Genomic DNA, 16450 nt, shown 5'->3' with positions numbered 1-16450 from the left:
AATCTTTCTTCATACTTAGAAAGTTTTTATTATGATTTCTGTAAATAGATTTTTATTCCATATGTGCTGTCTTCTAATTTCACTCTAACTCCAGTTAGCCTTAGGTTAGTCTTCTTAGCATCATCTAGTAGCTTTTGGGTGAAATTTTCCTTGTTCTCTCATCTTTCTTAAAGCTTCTCTGAGTACTTTGTAGTGATTTACCTTTTTGTTCTCAATTTCAGAAACCCTGTATTCACATTGGTCATTTCTGCAATGTATGAATTCTATACAATTTTTTTTATGTTTGGTATTTCTGCCTGGCACCTTTTTATGGAGTCTATATCTTTGTCACTCATGTTTTGAACCATTTTGGTCAGCTCTTCTAATTTTTATGTTTATTCCATATTCATATTGGTCAGTTTGTACGTTAGTTCCATCATCTTTTGGGTCATATCCTCTTTGAACTAATCAAGGCATGCAGTGGCCACTGAGGCCTAGGTCGAAGTTGGCGCCACCACAATTGCCACAGCCCTAAGCCTGCTCACTGCCTTGGCAGCACACTGCTCTCCTAAGATGGCCACAGCTGCCAGTGCCATGGCAGCTGCAGAGTCAGCTAAAGCTAAGAAGATTGCCAACCTGCAGGTCATCAACCTCAAGTCTGAGCTGAAGCAGCAAAATGTGGACATCAACAGAGTCAAGACAGTGCTGGTCTTCTGATTGAAGCAGGCTATTGAAGAGGAAGGAGGTGATCCAAATAATATTGAATTAACTGTTTCAACTGATACTCCAAACAAGAAACCAAGCATAGGCAAAAATGAAAAACAAGAAGCAAGCTGGGTGTGGTGGCACATGCCTGTAATCCCAGTGCTTGGGAGGCTAAGAGGAGGATCACTCAGTGAAGGATCACAGCAAGTTTCAGGCCAGCCTGGACTATGTAGTCTCAAAAAACCAAAAAACAAAAAGGGCCAGGGGTGTAGCTCAGTGGCACTGTGCCTGCCTGGCAAGTGTAAAGTCCTGAGTTCAATCCCTGGTACTGCAAATAAATAAATAAATAACCCAAGAAGCAAACAAGTTGAGTAAAGATGCTTCTGTGGAAGATGATGCTTTTGTCAAGGACTGAATTGGAGAAGCAAGAGGCACATAAACAAGACGAAAGTAACAAAATGAAGGATTCTGAAGAATTTGGTGAAAATGAAGAAGAAAAATGTGCATTCCAAGGAGTTACTTTCTGCTGAAGAGAATGAGAGAGCTCATGAATTAATAAAAGTAGAAGCAATAAAAAATGTAGAGAAAGAGGACATTGAAGCTCAAGAAGGTGAAAATACCTTTCTAACAACCCAAGATGGTGAAGAAAGGCCAGAGATTTAGCTCAGTGGCACCAGCACCTGCCTGGCAAGTGCGAAGTCCTGAGTTTGATCCCTGGTTCTGAGAAGAAAAACAAAATGGCGAGGAAGAGGAAAATGAGAAAGATAAAGCAGATTCTGGTGATGATGTTACCTCCTGGCTGGCTTTGCCAAAATGTTGTAGGGTAGTTCCTTTAAAAAATGGCTTGCCAATCAAAGTATTCTAGGTTCTTCTTGTCTGAAACAAAGAATTGGACAAGCCAAGCCAAAAATGGTACCAAAAGTTTATTTCAAATGTGAGGGGTAAGGGATAAAGAAAGAATAAAAGCAAAAATAAAAGTAAACCTGTGTCTAGGAGATGCAGGGTGCACTATCCAGAAGTCATGATAGCAGGCTTCTTGTGGCATTTGGTCTCCTTTATGTCATCCACATCTCATGGAAGCTTGCAGAAAGTTCTATATATGGGGTCTGGCTCTGTCCTTGGATCTTGAAACTGACAGGTCCTGCCCACTTCTCCAGCCAGCTTTGCCACACCCTACTTCCTATATCAAAGATACACAAGTATCTAAAATTCTTTCTTCAGAAATAGAACCTAGCTGAGCTGATCACATAGCTTATGAAGAGATAGAAGCTAATGGGACTGTGAAAGTTGAGGATGATAAGATCTCGGTCACAATGCAGGCTGAAGATGCCATCAGTCTGGATTTTGATGGTGATGACCTCCTAGAAACAGGTAAAAATATAAAAATTACAGATTTTGAAGCAAGTAAGCCAAAAGATGAGCAAGACGCCATTGCACAGAGCCCAGAGAAGGAAACCAAGGAGTATGAAATGAATGTGAACCATAAAGATGGTGAGAAGGAAGACTGCATGAAGGGTGAGCCTGTCAAGAAGAAAGCCAGAGAAAGTTCTAAGAAAGCAGAATCTGGAGACAAAGAAAGGGATATTTTGAAGAAAGGGCCCTCATCTACTGGGGCCTCTAAACAAAGCTCTTCAAAGGAATCTAAAGTCAAGACTAAATCATTATCTAAAAATGACAAAGAAAGTATAAGTAGTACAAGTGGTAGCAGTGGAAGCTCAACTAAAAATATCTGGATTAGTGGATTTTCTTCTAATACCAATGTTCCAGAAATCTTGGAAAGAAATACACAGAGACACAGCAGTCGGGTAAAATAATAAAATTTCTACTTGCTGCAAGTGGGCAGGACCACCAGAAACCAGTCTCGTTAATGTCCCGTGCACCCCTTTGTTCAGCGTTTCCTTTTTTATATCCTTTTTAGCCATTATCTCATCCCTAGTGGTCTTTGATGTGTAAATACAATTCCAGTTCCTATTTACAAGTCACAGACACAAGATAGGCACATATACATTATAAATTCACCCAGCCATTGCAACTTTGTTAGGTTAATGAAGTTACTGGTTAAAGAGTCAGATTACCATCACCTTAAACAACAAGAGATACAGGAAAAACAAATCTTAAAGGAACACATTACTTATTTTGCTTCTACAACTACCTTAATATTCAATCTACTAAGTTATCCAAAACCTTTCCCTATCACCAAAGCTGCTGATTTGAAGAACCTCTTTGGCAAATATGGAAAGATTCTAAGTGCAAATGTAGTTACAAATGCTCAAAGTCCTCGGACAAAATGTTATGCTATTGTAACTATATCTTCAACCACAGAGGTGTCCAGATGTATCACACATCTTCATGGCACTGAGTTGCAAGGACAGCTGATTTCTGTTGAAAAAGTAAATGATGGTCTTTCTAAAAAAGAAAAGAAAAAAAATGATGAAAAGAGTAGTTCAAGAAGTTCTGGAGATTAAAAAAATATATGAGTGATAGAAGTAGCAAGACACAGCCTCTGTCAAAAAAGAAGAGAAAAAGTCATCTGAAAAATCTGAAGAAAAATAAAAGCAAGGATAATAAGAAAATGGAAGGTGAAGATGAGAAGAATGATAATAGAACAAGTGGCCAAACCTCAGAATTGATTTTTAAAAAGTGAAAAAAGTAATGAATAAGTTCAAGACTCCAGGCTATATGGCAATATTAGAGCAAACTAAGGGAGAACATTGCAGGCCATCAAGAAGAGGAAGAGATGAGAAAATTCAGGGAAGAAGCAAAGAAAAGGAAACAACTAGCCTAGATTTTTAAAAAAGGGACAAGGACTACAGAAAGAGAGATGTTGTCTTTTGAAAAGATGAAGGAACAAAGATTGAGAGAACATTTAGTTTACTTTGAAAGGCTGCAATGAGCAATAGAAACTCCAAGACAGAGCTTGCAGAAAGAGAGCATTGAAAGTGAGAACGAATTAGAATAAGGCATGAACAGAATGCTTACAGAGAGAGAAAGAGCACTCACCTAGAAATTGAAACCCAAAAACTAGAGAGAGGATGAAATGCAAATGCTTGGAAAAGGAACACATTCCTAATGAACAGCAACAGTGTAAGGAAGCTGAAAGGATTGCTCGAGAATCAGGAACTCAGAAGGCAGCAACAACAACTTTGTTATGGACAAGAAAAAAGGAATTCTTTGAGACACCCACATGATATAGATCATAAGTGAGATGATCCTTACCGAAATGAAAATAAAAAGTTACCTCTAGTTACAGATGCCCAATTCAGCCACGGTTCTGACTACTCTCGACAGATTTAATGACTTTGATCACCAGGAGAAGGGCAGGTTTCTTGACAGTTCAGTGTATAGTCATCCTCTTTTATTTTTATTTTTATTTTTGGTACCGGGGATTGAACTCTGGACCTTGCGCTTGCGAGGCAGGCACCGGAACCACTGAGCTAAATCCCTGGCCCAGTCATCCTCTTTTGAAAGGCGGGAAGGCTTCACTGGTCAAAGTTAAGGGAAGAAAGCACAGTTGACTGCATGAAGAGAAGATACCAGCTTTGAGAGATACCCCCAAAATTTCAATAATTCCAAAAGAAATGAGCCTGCTTCATCAAGAAATGAACTTAGAGAAACAGGCAGAAGAGATGTGCCAGGGGAACGAGACGAGAGGAGAACAGTAATCATGCACAAAAATCCTGATAAGGCTCACCTGGGACATCCTTGAGAGGCAGGGTCCAGACCTTCTACACCAACCTCCTGGAAAAGTGAAGGGAGCCTGTCTGATGACAAGCAGGAAGCAAGAGCTGAAAGGCCAAAGTGCTCTTGGAGAGACCTATCAGGACAGGAGGTGCTCCCCCTGGGAGTCACAGTAATGCTTCAGGACATGGCAGCAGAGAGGGCAGCATAGGCATCATCTCAGATGGGGGAAGTGAAGCCCAGCACTACCCTGAAGAACAACATGTGGTTGATCACCATAGACAGGACACAAGTGGAACAAGGAAAGGGTGGCATGGTCCACCTTCTCAAGGGCCTGACTACTATAATACAAGATGAATGGGTGAAGGCCAGGCAAACACAGACATGTTGACCCAGTACTCAAGTAATACATCTCCAAATTGTACAGATCGGGGCAGTTTCATGCCAAGAGGAAATGGGTCTGGAATTAAGCCATTGAAGGGTGGATCTCTGTGGCTTTTGTGAAAATCAATTCTCTGCCATGGTTTCAAGATAGTTTGTTGAAATCTCCTGTGAGCTTTACTTGACTACTTATGATAAAGGACCCTCTGACTTGCTTGAGACACATTTGAAAAGATGGGAATTGAAGCCATTTTAACATTGTATGAATATGAAGAGTACTTTGCAGCTGGGTGGTAGTAGTTAATTTGCAGCATTAGCACTGTGGTGTCAGGCTGTAGAATTTCTTCTTCTCACCAAACATTTTCAGCCTCCATTTTGAAGGCTGTCTAAGCTTAAACATCACTGTCTGCTGTGCCTGGCAAGCACAAGGTCCTAAGTTCAATCCCCTAGTACAAAAAAAAAAAAAAAAAAAAAAGTCTGCTGTCTAATTTTTAGAGAATTAGATTTTTTTTTTTTTTGCTTTTCTGAGTACTAGAGAGCCTACAGTATTTTTGCAGAAGGTAGTTACATTTTAAGTTCATTTGTGTAATGTAGTTTAAAAATGTAATCTTTAAAAAAAATAAACCTTCATATTGTGTAGTGGCTTAAAAAAAGGAATTCGTGAAGTTTCTTTAGCTCTTTTTTAATCATTTCATATAGCTCTGCTACCTGGTATTTGCTTTCTTCTCCATCAGTACCCCTTGGATCTGCTTTGGGAGAGTTACGAGACTTTAAGGGTCTTTTGTTACCTTGTTTTTTCATGTTCCTTTGTATATGTGTATATATATTGAGGAAGGTGAGGTCAAATAGAATGAGGAGAGTTTGTAGTTGATATGAGGATCTTTTCAGTAAGAATCTATTTTCCAGTGGTGTGTTCATGGCTATTTGTTCAGAGATAGTGTTCACCCCTTCAGATATTTGATTTAAATGGGTTGGACCCTATCATACTTGAGGCATAATTGCCAAGAACCACCACTGTCTAAACTCAGGGCCAAAGTGATCCACCCGGCCCTGCTGTCAATTGCTACCTGCAAAGATAGGCTATTTTAAATGCAAATATAATTGGATAACATTTGCCAAATACAATACCAACTTAGTAAACATTTTACTTTTCTTTATCATTGTAAAATATACACAACATAAAATTTACCATTTTAACCATGGTTAAAGTGTACCATTCAGGGGCATTAAGTACATTCACAGTGTTATATAACTATCATCATTATTCATTTCCAGAATTGTTCTAACGTCCCAAACAGAAATTTTGTACCTGTTAAACAGTAACTCCTTATTCTCTCCTCCTTCAACCACTAGTAACCTATTTTACTTTCTGTGTATGTTAATCTGACATTTGAAATTCCTCATACAAGTTGAATTACACAATATTTGTTCTTGGGGGGCGGTGCTTATTTCAATGAACATTGTGTCTTCAAGTTTCATCATATTGAAGCATGTTTTAAAATTTCATGCCTTCCTAAGATGAATAACATTCTTTTGTATGTATATACTACATTTTGTTTGTTCATCCATTGATGGACATGGAGATTTTTGACTGATGAAAATGATGTCAGAGGAAAACAAACAGCTCTCACAATTGTACTTTTCCAAATCAGATCTCAGAGCATATCATCTACTTTCTTTTAAACTTGTGAGTTAAACTATTTGAAGTTTTAAAAAGCTAGGAAAAATAAAATGCAACTTTTTATGTAATGAATTATCCAGACTGAGAAATACATGCAGTACAGATGCTTAGAAAATCAGCCACATAAAGTTGTAGATTTTCTGAGTAAGAGGTGGGAAATGGGAGCACTTCTTGATCTCAAGCTGTAGCAATGTAAACAAACCTATGTCATTTTTTTTCTAAGTCCAAAATTCAGACCACCCTTCATTGAGCAGAGTACACCTTTACACAAGCTTTGCTTTCCTGTAAGCAACTGCAATAGTTGCCAAATCCAGTCACTCAAATGGAGCTTCTGGGAGTCACTATTCTTGCTCTTATGGTTTCTGTCACTTGCCTGATTTTCCTTTTTGTGTGGACAAAAAGTCACAAAGGGGTAAGGCTCTCCCCTGGCCCAACTTTGCTTCCTGTCATTGGAAACATGCTACAACTGAACCTCAAGGATATTCCTGCATCTCTCTCCAAGGTAAGAGGCTTTGATCCTGAGGCTTTTTATCTGTTTCTCAGACCACTGTGGGCTGGCTGTCTCCAGATAGTCTTTCTTAGTTCTACTCACCACATAAGCACTTTGGGATGTTTATTTTTGTATTACCAAAAGTACACATAATCCTCTTCTTTTTTAAGACTGCATAGCTTTAGAGCAGGTAATGAGAGGTGTAGATATTGGTTGAATTCTACTGAATGAGAAAATTTTGAAATCAGAATATATTTTAATTGGAAGACTTCCAGTTTCTCCCACATGTAACACCAAGCAACTGAGGCAAGCTTAGGAAATGTAAAACTATGATAAATGTCCCATATATTATTCTTATTATTCTACACTAAATTATTTATGGGAGGCTTTGTGATCCTCCTTGTAAAGAGTGACCCCCACTCTCCTCGTCAACACCCTGCTCTAATTAATGAAGCTCCACTGTGCTACACTGGCTACATTCACACTTTTGGACCTACTCTTTGATGAAAAAATATTGCCTCCAGGAGTTCAGTGTGGAAAAATATTCTCTAGGATGAAATACAGGATGAGTACAGGAGAGTTCTCTGATTATAAGTTTTACCATTAAATAATTTATTTGATAAATATTTAACGAGGCCATGGTTCAGGAAAAAATATATTATAGACTCTGGGAATATTGCAGTAAACAAATGAGGACAAAAACCATGCCCTCGAAGAACAGGGTAGTCAGAGAAAAGCCAAAATAAATCAGTAATATATACATGTATTATATACTGTGTTGTACCTTAGTATTTATAAATGCTATGGGAAAAATAATGCAAGGAAAGGCAAAATAAGGACATTTTCTAAAAAGATTTTACTTTTAGAACATTTATTTTCACAGCAAAATTGAGCAGAAAATACAGAGAATTGTCATGTAACCTTTATCCCCATGTATGCATAGAACGTCTCACCAATGCATAGGACATCACATCAGAGTCAAGTATTTGTTAAAATCGACGAACCTACATTGATACATCATTGTCATCTAGATTCTATGCATTAGAGTACTTTCTTGATAGTATACATTCTATAGGCTTGGACAAGTGTATGATGATGTATATTCATCATTAAAATATCACAACCCTGAAAATCTCTTGTACTTTGCCCACTCATCTCTCCCTTTACTTCAACCATTGGCAACCACTGATCTTTTCTGTCACCATAGTTTTACCTTTCTCTGGAACGTCATATAGTCTGTAACTTTTTAAGACTGGCTTCTTTTACTTAATAAGCATTTAGGTTTCCTCTGTGTCTTTCATGACTTGGCAGATAATTTCTTTTTGGCATTGAATATTATTCCACTGTCTGTAGTAATTTATCCATTGACCTACTAAAGGACATCTTGGTTGCTTCCAAGCTTTGGCAACTATAGATAAAACCGCTATACACATCCATGTCCAGGTTTTTATGTGGACGTAAGTTATTAATTCTTTCAGGATACCAAGAAGTGCAATTGCTGGATTGTATGCTTAGAGTATGTTTAGTTTCATAAGAAACTGCCAAACTGTCTTCAAAAGTGATTATACCAGGGGCCCAGGGATTTAGCTCAGTGGCACTGCACTTACCTGGCAAGTGCAAGGTCCTGAGTTGGATTCTCAGTCCCCAAAAATAAAATAAAATAAAAATGACTGTACCATTTTTTGGATTCCTACCAAAAGTGAATGAAAGTTTCTGTTGTCCCACATCCTCACCAGAGTAACTGTTCTTATAGATACAAAGTTGTATTTTGTTGTTTTAAGTATCATTAATTCCCTAATGATACCTGAAGTACAGAACATTTTCATGTTTATTTCCCATCTATGTATTCGTTTTGGCAAGATGTCTGTTTAGGTGTTTGGGTCATTTTTTAATAAGGTTACTTAATGTCTCATTAAGTTTTAAGAGTTTTTATATATTTTGATGATAGTCCTTTATCAGATTTGTCTTTCACAAATACTTTCTCCCAGATCATGACTTGTCCTGTCATTCTCTTGAAAGTATTTATTTATTTATTTATTTATTTTTGACTTTTTGAGACAGAGTCTTTCTCTGTAGTTCAGGCTGGCCTTGAATTTACTGTGTAGCCCAGACTGGCCTCGAACTTTCAGCAATCCTCCTGCCGCAACCTCCTGAGAGCTGAGATTACAGTCACGTGCCACCATGCTCAGCTTAACAGTGTCTTTTGCACAGCAGAATTTTTGTTTTCTTTTGTTTTTTTCAGACAAGGTCTCTCTGTATAGTTCAGGCTGGCCTTGAACTCGCTACATGGCCCAGGCTGTCCTCAACTTTGTGATGATCATCCTGCCTCAGCCTCCCAAGTGCTGAGATTATAGGTGAGATTATAGGTTACACCTGGCTTAGAAATTTTTTAATTCAACTTTTTTTCTTTTTTCTTTTTGGAAAATCTTTATTTCAATGTAATATAAGTAGATATTAATAAAGAAAATATTTTTAAGACAGTGTTCTATAAAAAAGCAAAATTTCATAATAAATTAAAGACTAACAGTTAATACAGTGTGTACCATAATCTTGAAAATGTTAAGAGTACAAGTCATAAACAAAAAGATTCTTACAAAAAAGAAACAAGTAGATAATAGCATAAAACTTTCTTTTCAATGAACTAAGAAGACCTAGCTGTATAAATGAAACAAGTTAGCATTAATAGAAATATTTTTGAAACCACGGAGTACATAATTTGGGGAATTATTAGAACTTCTCCCCACTTCCTATTTCTCTATTTTCTTTTTTTTTTCATGTTTTCTTTAACATTTAATAGAAACCATGTACAATAAATTTTTACTGTATTTTACATATGATAGCCACGGCATAAATTTACATAGATTAGAAGGAAGATAGATTAAAGGTTATTTCCTCAGAGCATGAAAGTCAGAGTTCAGTTAGGGAAAAGAGTTCAGACTGCCAGATTAAGTGGATGTTAAAAAAAGCTAAAGCTAAAATGCAGGGCTTTGGGTTAGATAACCAGACACTGGGACCATCAATATTGCAAAGGTGCCATTCTTTTTTTTTTTTGGTACCAGGGATCAAACTCAGGACCTTATACTTGAGAGGCAGGCAGCGGCACCACTGAGCTAAATCCCTGGCCCCCAAAGGCGCCATTCTTAAACACAGGCCCTATCTAGTCATCTATGTGGATTCTTGCCCATGACTTAGAAAATACCATTCCAAAGATGTCTTTCCCATTAGGCAAAGTCTCAAACATTTGTTCAGTCCCAGAAGTGGGGATGATCTCTCCTCCTTACCCAGAATAGGAAAAAACCCACAACTTTTGGACACTACTGACCCAGTCTCCCCAATTTTAGTCCTTATTTGGACTTTCAGTTTCTCACATCAGAGAAACAATGTGGCACTCAGACATGTGTGTCCAATTTATTTCACTTAAGAGTATGGTCTCAAGGTGCATCCATTTAGCTAGAAATGCCTGAAGCTCATCCTTTTTTATTCCAGAGTAGTATTCCATGGTATACAAAACCACATCTTTATCCACTCCTCCATTGATGGGCATTAGGGCTGTTTCCAAGATTTAGCTATTACAAACTGTGCTGCTGTAAACATGGGTGTGCATATATCACTGTGGTATGATGCTTTTAATTCTTTCAGGAAGATACCAAGAAGGTGAATAGCTGGCTCAAATGGAACCTTTAGTTTTAATTTTTTGAGGAATCTCCACACTGATTTCCACAGTGGTTGCACCAGTTTACACTCCCACCAACAGTGGAGAAGGGTTCCTTTTTCCCCACAGTCCCACCAGGACTTGTTATTGGCTGATTTCTTTTTTTTTTCACTCAAAATAAACTTTTATTTCCTTAAAAAATTACAGTAAGCTTATCCAACTTGTGAGCATAATCAATTTATGGCCTATTCTCACTCTGGTTATAAAACCAGTACATTCTCTACTCTGCCATTAAGAAGGATAAGCTTGAGACATTTCTAGCTAACTGGATACACCTTGAGACCATACTCTCAAGTGAAATAAATCGTACACATGTATTTAATTTTTAAAAAACTAAAATAAAACCAATACACTCTGAACATTGGTCACATCATTTTCAGCAGTCAAAGAGAGTAAGCACTCCTCCCTCCTCACTTCAGTAACCTGAATCATTTCACTTTTTAAAAAAATATTTTCACATGAATATAGTATAATAGGCCTCAGCCTTACTCCTGAAGATTCTTTTTCATTACAACTGCATGAAATCCACATTCCTGTATTGGAACTACCAAAACTAATTCTAACATCACAAGCTGGGAACCACACATCCATTAGGTGTACACTTCCTGAAAAATTCCTTTGACAAATTCTGTTTCCTGGGCCAGGGATTTAGTTCAGTGGTGCTGTACCTGCCTTGCAAGCACAAGGTCCTGAGTTTGATCCCTGGTACTTTAGGACAGAGGCTAAGTTGGTCATGTGTTCATTGAGGGCACCCTCAGATTCCTTACAGGTCAAGCAAGTGAACTGGTGCTCTTCCAGATCAAAGGCATCAGCCCCTTGCTGCTCCACATCACTGGCTACTCCTACATAATAGTCCTCTATGGCCCCAAGGTCCTCATCCTCTTCCTCTTCCTCCTCACAATTTGGGTCATAGTCCTCTTCATTGCTGTCAGACCCCTGGCTATTCATGTCCACTGACATCTTTGCATCCAGTCAAGTTGCAAATCAGGAAAGCAGTTGCTTTTTCTCCCCTCAAACTTCACTGCTTTCTCAAATGTATTAGTGTTTTTGTATTCTGTAATTTTCAAAGATCTTTCAGGTAGACATCACCCAAACATTCTGTGTCATATGATTTCCATCGAGAACCAGGACCCCTCAGCCGCAGAGCCCCAACAGGCCAGAGCAAGTCAAGCCAGGCCAGTGAGGTCTGACTGGGATGCTTCAACAGTGGAAGCAGGGGGCCAAAGCTGGTCAGACCCATGCTGCTTCCTCCCCTGATTCTTGATAGCAGCCATTCTTTCTAGAGTGAGATGGAATCTCAGCATTATTTTAATTTGCATCTCTCAAATGACCAGTGAGGGTGAACATTTTTTCATGTATTTATTTGCCATTTCTACTTCTTCATCTAAGAAATGTCTATTCATTTCAGATGCCTGTTTGGGGGTTGGGTCTTTAAATTTGAGGAGTCTGACTTTTTTTAGTTCTTTCTGTATTCTAGATATTAGTCCTTTGTCTGAGGAATAGCTGGTAAAAAAATTTTTCCACACAGTAGGTTGTCTCTTCACTCTGTTGGTGATTTCTTTTGCTGTTTTAAATAAGATGAGATCCCAGTTGTTGATTCTTTGTGATTTTCCTGTGTGACTGGTGTTCATAAACTCTTTTCCTATACCAATGTCTTCAAGAGTTCTTCCTATTCTTAGAGCAGATTTAGTGCTTCTGTTTTAATATTTAATTTTTTTTTTTTTTTTTGTACTGGGATCAAACTTGGGTCCTTGCGCTTGTGGAGCAGGCAGCGAAACCACAGCTAAATCCCTGGCCCTTAATGTTTAGATATTTGGACTTGGTGGCCATGGCAGCTGTAGTATTGGCGACTCCGGCTCGAGGCCAGGCGAAGTGGAATACCACAGGCAGTATCGGGTATAGGGCAGAGACATCTTTATGTCAGCTTAGCTGGTGAATCCCTACGGCCCATCGCCCATCATTACAGACCTGCAAGACTCCTTTCCCCTGTCTAGAGTCGAAGGGGAGTGTGCTGGGACCGGTGGGCTGGTCCCAGTCCTGGGGAGTGGATCAGCTCCAGGGCCATCTGAGAAAAACAGGCACCGAGACTGCACAGAGAGGTTCACTTGGGTTTTTCTCCTTTTCCTACTATCCAAGACGTTATGTGTGTAGCAGGGGAGTGGACCACTGTATCACCCTCATTCCGAAGATTGAAGAAATTGCTTTTTCTCACAATTTCCCCATCTCTGTTAACCCACGAGAATCCAGTGACTGGCATCTACGAACCCAGGGTCTGGGATCTAAGAATGCTCGAAGTTTTCTCTGGTGCTAGTATCAGCAAAAAGTGATTGTTTCCACTTACGGGAAAGTGCCTTGTGAACACATCTGGTGAGAAGCCCTAAAGAACGGAAAAGTCCATTTGTTCTCTTGGAACCACACTGCATGTTTAAAGAGACTAAACACCTTCTTGAAGTGGCTGGAATTTTGAAGTCTGGTGTTGGTGGGTGAATAAAGGAGGGCAGAATGGATGATTTCATCTCCATTAGTCTACTCTCTCTGGCTATGTTAGTGGGATGTTACATGGCTGGAATCATTCCCTTAGCTGTTAATTTCGTGAGGAGCGACTGAAGCTGGTGACTGTTTTGGGTGCTGGCCTGCTCTGTGGAACTGCACTGGCGGTCATTGTGCCTGAAGGAGTACATGCACTTTATGAAGATATTCTGGAGGGAAAACACCATGAAGCCAGTGAAACACAGAATGTGATTGCATCAGACAAAGCAGCAGAAATATCAGTTGTCCACGAACATGAGCACAGCCACGACCACACACAGCTGCATGCCTACATTGGTGTGTCCCTTGTACTGGGCTTTGTTTTCACGTTGCTAGTGGACCAGATTGGCAGCTCCCATGTGCATTCTACTGATGATCCAGAAACAGCAAGGCCTAGCATTTCCAAAATCACTACCACACTGGGTCTGGTGGTCCATGCTGCAGCTGATGGTGTTGCTTTGGGAGCAGCAGCTTCTACATCACAGACTAGTGTCCAGTTAATTGTGTTTGTGGCAATAATGCTCCATAAGGCCCCGGCAGCTTTTGGGCTAGTTTCCTTCCTGATGCATGCTGGCCTGGAGCGGAATCGAATCAGAAAGCACTTGCTGGTCTTGGCACTAGCAGCACCAGTTATGTCCATGGTGACGTACTTAGGACTCAGTAAGAGCAGTAAAGAAGCCCTTTCAGAAGTCAATGCCACTGGAGTGACCATGCTTTTCTCTGCTGGGACATTTCTTTATGTTGCCACAGTACATGTCCTCCCTGAGGTGGGCGGAATGGGGCACAGCCACAAGCCCGAGGTAGAGGCTTCAGCCACCTGGAGGTGGCAGCCTTGGTCCTGGGTTGCCTCATCCCACTCATCCTGTCAGTAGGACACCAGCATTAAACTTTCAGGTCCCAGCCTCAGCCCATGGCCATTTGCCACCCAGTGAGAACAGCCGACTCCTGCCAGCCACTCACTTCCTCAGTCTGTCTCGCCTTGCCTATCTCCACCTGTGTCCCTAGAGTCCAGAGGGAGGTGAGAATCAATCCTGGAGTGATGGATAAGTGTGCAGTGTAGGAGCAGTGTTGTGATTAGGTAGAGGCTTGTGTTGTCTTTTAAAGGGCCCTTGGCATATTGAGTTTTGATGTTTCTTGTAACCCTATTCTCAGGGACAATGGAATTTAGTTTTAAGGAAAAGTAGAGCGCTTCATACAATAAAATAGTCATTATGAACACTGTCCTGTAAGTAGACTAAATCTCTTTCTTCTTAGAGGTTCTGCCACTTTACCCCTTGATTTTTAACATGGTTCTCACTGTGTAAGACTGATATTTTAGCATCTGTGCCACACACCTTAATAGAAGATCATAGGACCCACTCTCAGATGCTGAAGGTGATTGCTGTTAATTTGCAATTACAGCATGGGAAAGAAGGGCTGGACATGTTGAAAACTGACTTATGCTCAAAGGAGATATCTATTGAAAGAGGACATCTAGAGAGACTTAAATGCTTCCTTTGCACGTGCTTCTCTAAATGCAGCCTGCCGTCCAACCTGGGGAGCAGCAGCAGTGGGACCAGCTTCAGAAGAGTGACTGCTCTTTTGAAGTGTTTCCTTCTAGTTTCCTTTGCAAAGTACTTGCCTCCAGCACATTCTTACAGAAGAACCAATTTCTAGCAGATTTGGGCTGAGGCTTTTCTCCAGGAACAGTCCAATCACAAAGTATCTTTGGAAATGAAAGGAGGCTAAATTTTAAGTGAATTTGGATAGTTACTGACATCTTTGTAGTCATCCCGCCCCCCAGTACCATGGATCAAACTCAAAACCTTGTGCTTGCAAGGCAGGCGTGGCACCACTGAGCTAAATCCCTGGCCGTATAGTCACCTTTTTAAAAAGACTACCAAAATCTATTTTTTTTTTTTTAGTGTTTCTTTTATCAGGTCAGCAGTCCCTCTGGCTAAGCACTTGTCCAGCGTGGGAGCATTGTGCCTGCTCACATAAACACCTGTACCATGAAGAAAGTCTAGCTGTGTCATAAATGAGAAGTGTCTGCCCAGTAGCTTAAACCTTCTTGAAATCGTGTCTTATGTATTCATCTTTCCCATGGTTTTCTCCTAATTTTCCCTCTGGCCTATCCTACAATTTGCTGCTCACTCTTGGTGGCAATGTTCATACTTGCGTGAGATGAATGCTCATGAGAACAACCACTTCTTGAACTGTGATGATGAAGATAATATTGTCTTCTTTATTGCCTTCAAAGAAGTTACTTTTGTGTCAAATGCAGCTTTGTTAAGTCCTCAAAATATCTCCTCCTCGTGTGTAAATTGACATAATCATTAATATTCTGATAATTTAAACAGTTGAGACAGCAAAAGTATTTAACAAACTAAGGTAATTTTTTTCATGTTTGCCAAAATCCATATAAGTCCTGTTTTGTCAAATAAGTGAAAAAAAAAATTTAGATCTTTGATCCATTTCAATTTTAGGTTAGTGAAAGATATGAGTCTAGTTTCAAGCTTTGGCATGTGGAAAGCCAGTTTTCCCCATACCGTTTATGAAAGAGGCTATCTTTCTTCCAATGAAGGGTTTGGCTTTTTTGTCAAAGTTAGGTGACTGAGGGAATCTGGAATTGTTTCTGCATCTTCTAGTCTGTTCTAGTCTGTTCCATTGATCCTCAGGTCTGTTCTTTTGCCAGTACCATGCTGTTTTGTTTTGTTTTTTTTAAGCACAGTAGCTTTGTAGTATAATTTCAGGTCAGGGATTGTGATGCCCCTTGCGTTGCCCTTGTTGCCCAGAATTGCTTTTGCTATTCTAGGGCTCCTCTGGTTCGAAATGAATTTTAGGATTGTTTTCTCTAATTCTGTGAGATACACCATTGGAATTTAGATTGGGATTGGATTAAATCTGTTTAACAATTTTGGAAGTATAGTCATATTCACTGTATTGGTTCTTCCTGTACAAGAATAAGGGATGACTTTCCATTTTCTGATATCCTCTTCAATCTCCTTTTTCAGAGTACTGTTGTTTTCCATGTAAAGAATTTTTACTTCTTTCATTAGATTGATTTCCTAGGTATTTAATTTTTTGGATGGTATTGTGAAAGGGGTTGTTTCTCTAATTTCTCTCAGTGACTTTGTTATTCGTGTATAGGAAGGCTATTCATTTTTGATTGTTAACTTTTATCCAGCTATGCCACTGAATTTGGATATCAACTCTGGAAGTCTTTTGATGGAGTTTTTGGGGTCTTCTACGTAGACTATCATGTCATCTGCAAATAATGATAATTTAACTTCTTCCTTTCCTATCCTTTTCCTTT

At 39.4% G+C, this 16450-nt stretch overlaps 3 pseudogenes; all 3 read left to right on the top strand.

Moving 5' to 3' along the window:
* Positions 1–287: 287 nt before the first annotated feature.
* Positions 288–1782, top strand: LOC101718263 (SAFB-like transcription modulator; annotated as a pseudogene).
* Positions 1594–4866, top strand: LOC147825688 (SAFB-like transcription modulator; annotated as a pseudogene).
* Positions 4867–13053: 8187 nt separating this feature from the next.
* Positions 13054–14441, top strand: LOC101718611 (zinc transporter ZIP9 pseudogene; annotated as a pseudogene).
* Positions 14442–16450: the final 2009 nt, after the last annotated feature.

This window comes from Heterocephalus glaber, unplaced genomic scaffold (assembly GCF_053883595.1).
Source record: "Heterocephalus glaber isolate CG9 unplaced genomic scaffold, H.glaber_assembly_v1.0 deba00001497, whole genome shotgun sequence".
Lineage (NCBI taxonomy): Eukaryota > Metazoa > Chordata > Mammalia > Rodentia > Bathyergidae > Heterocephalus > Heterocephalus glaber.
This window is presented reverse-complemented; position numbering and strand designations above follow the sequence as displayed.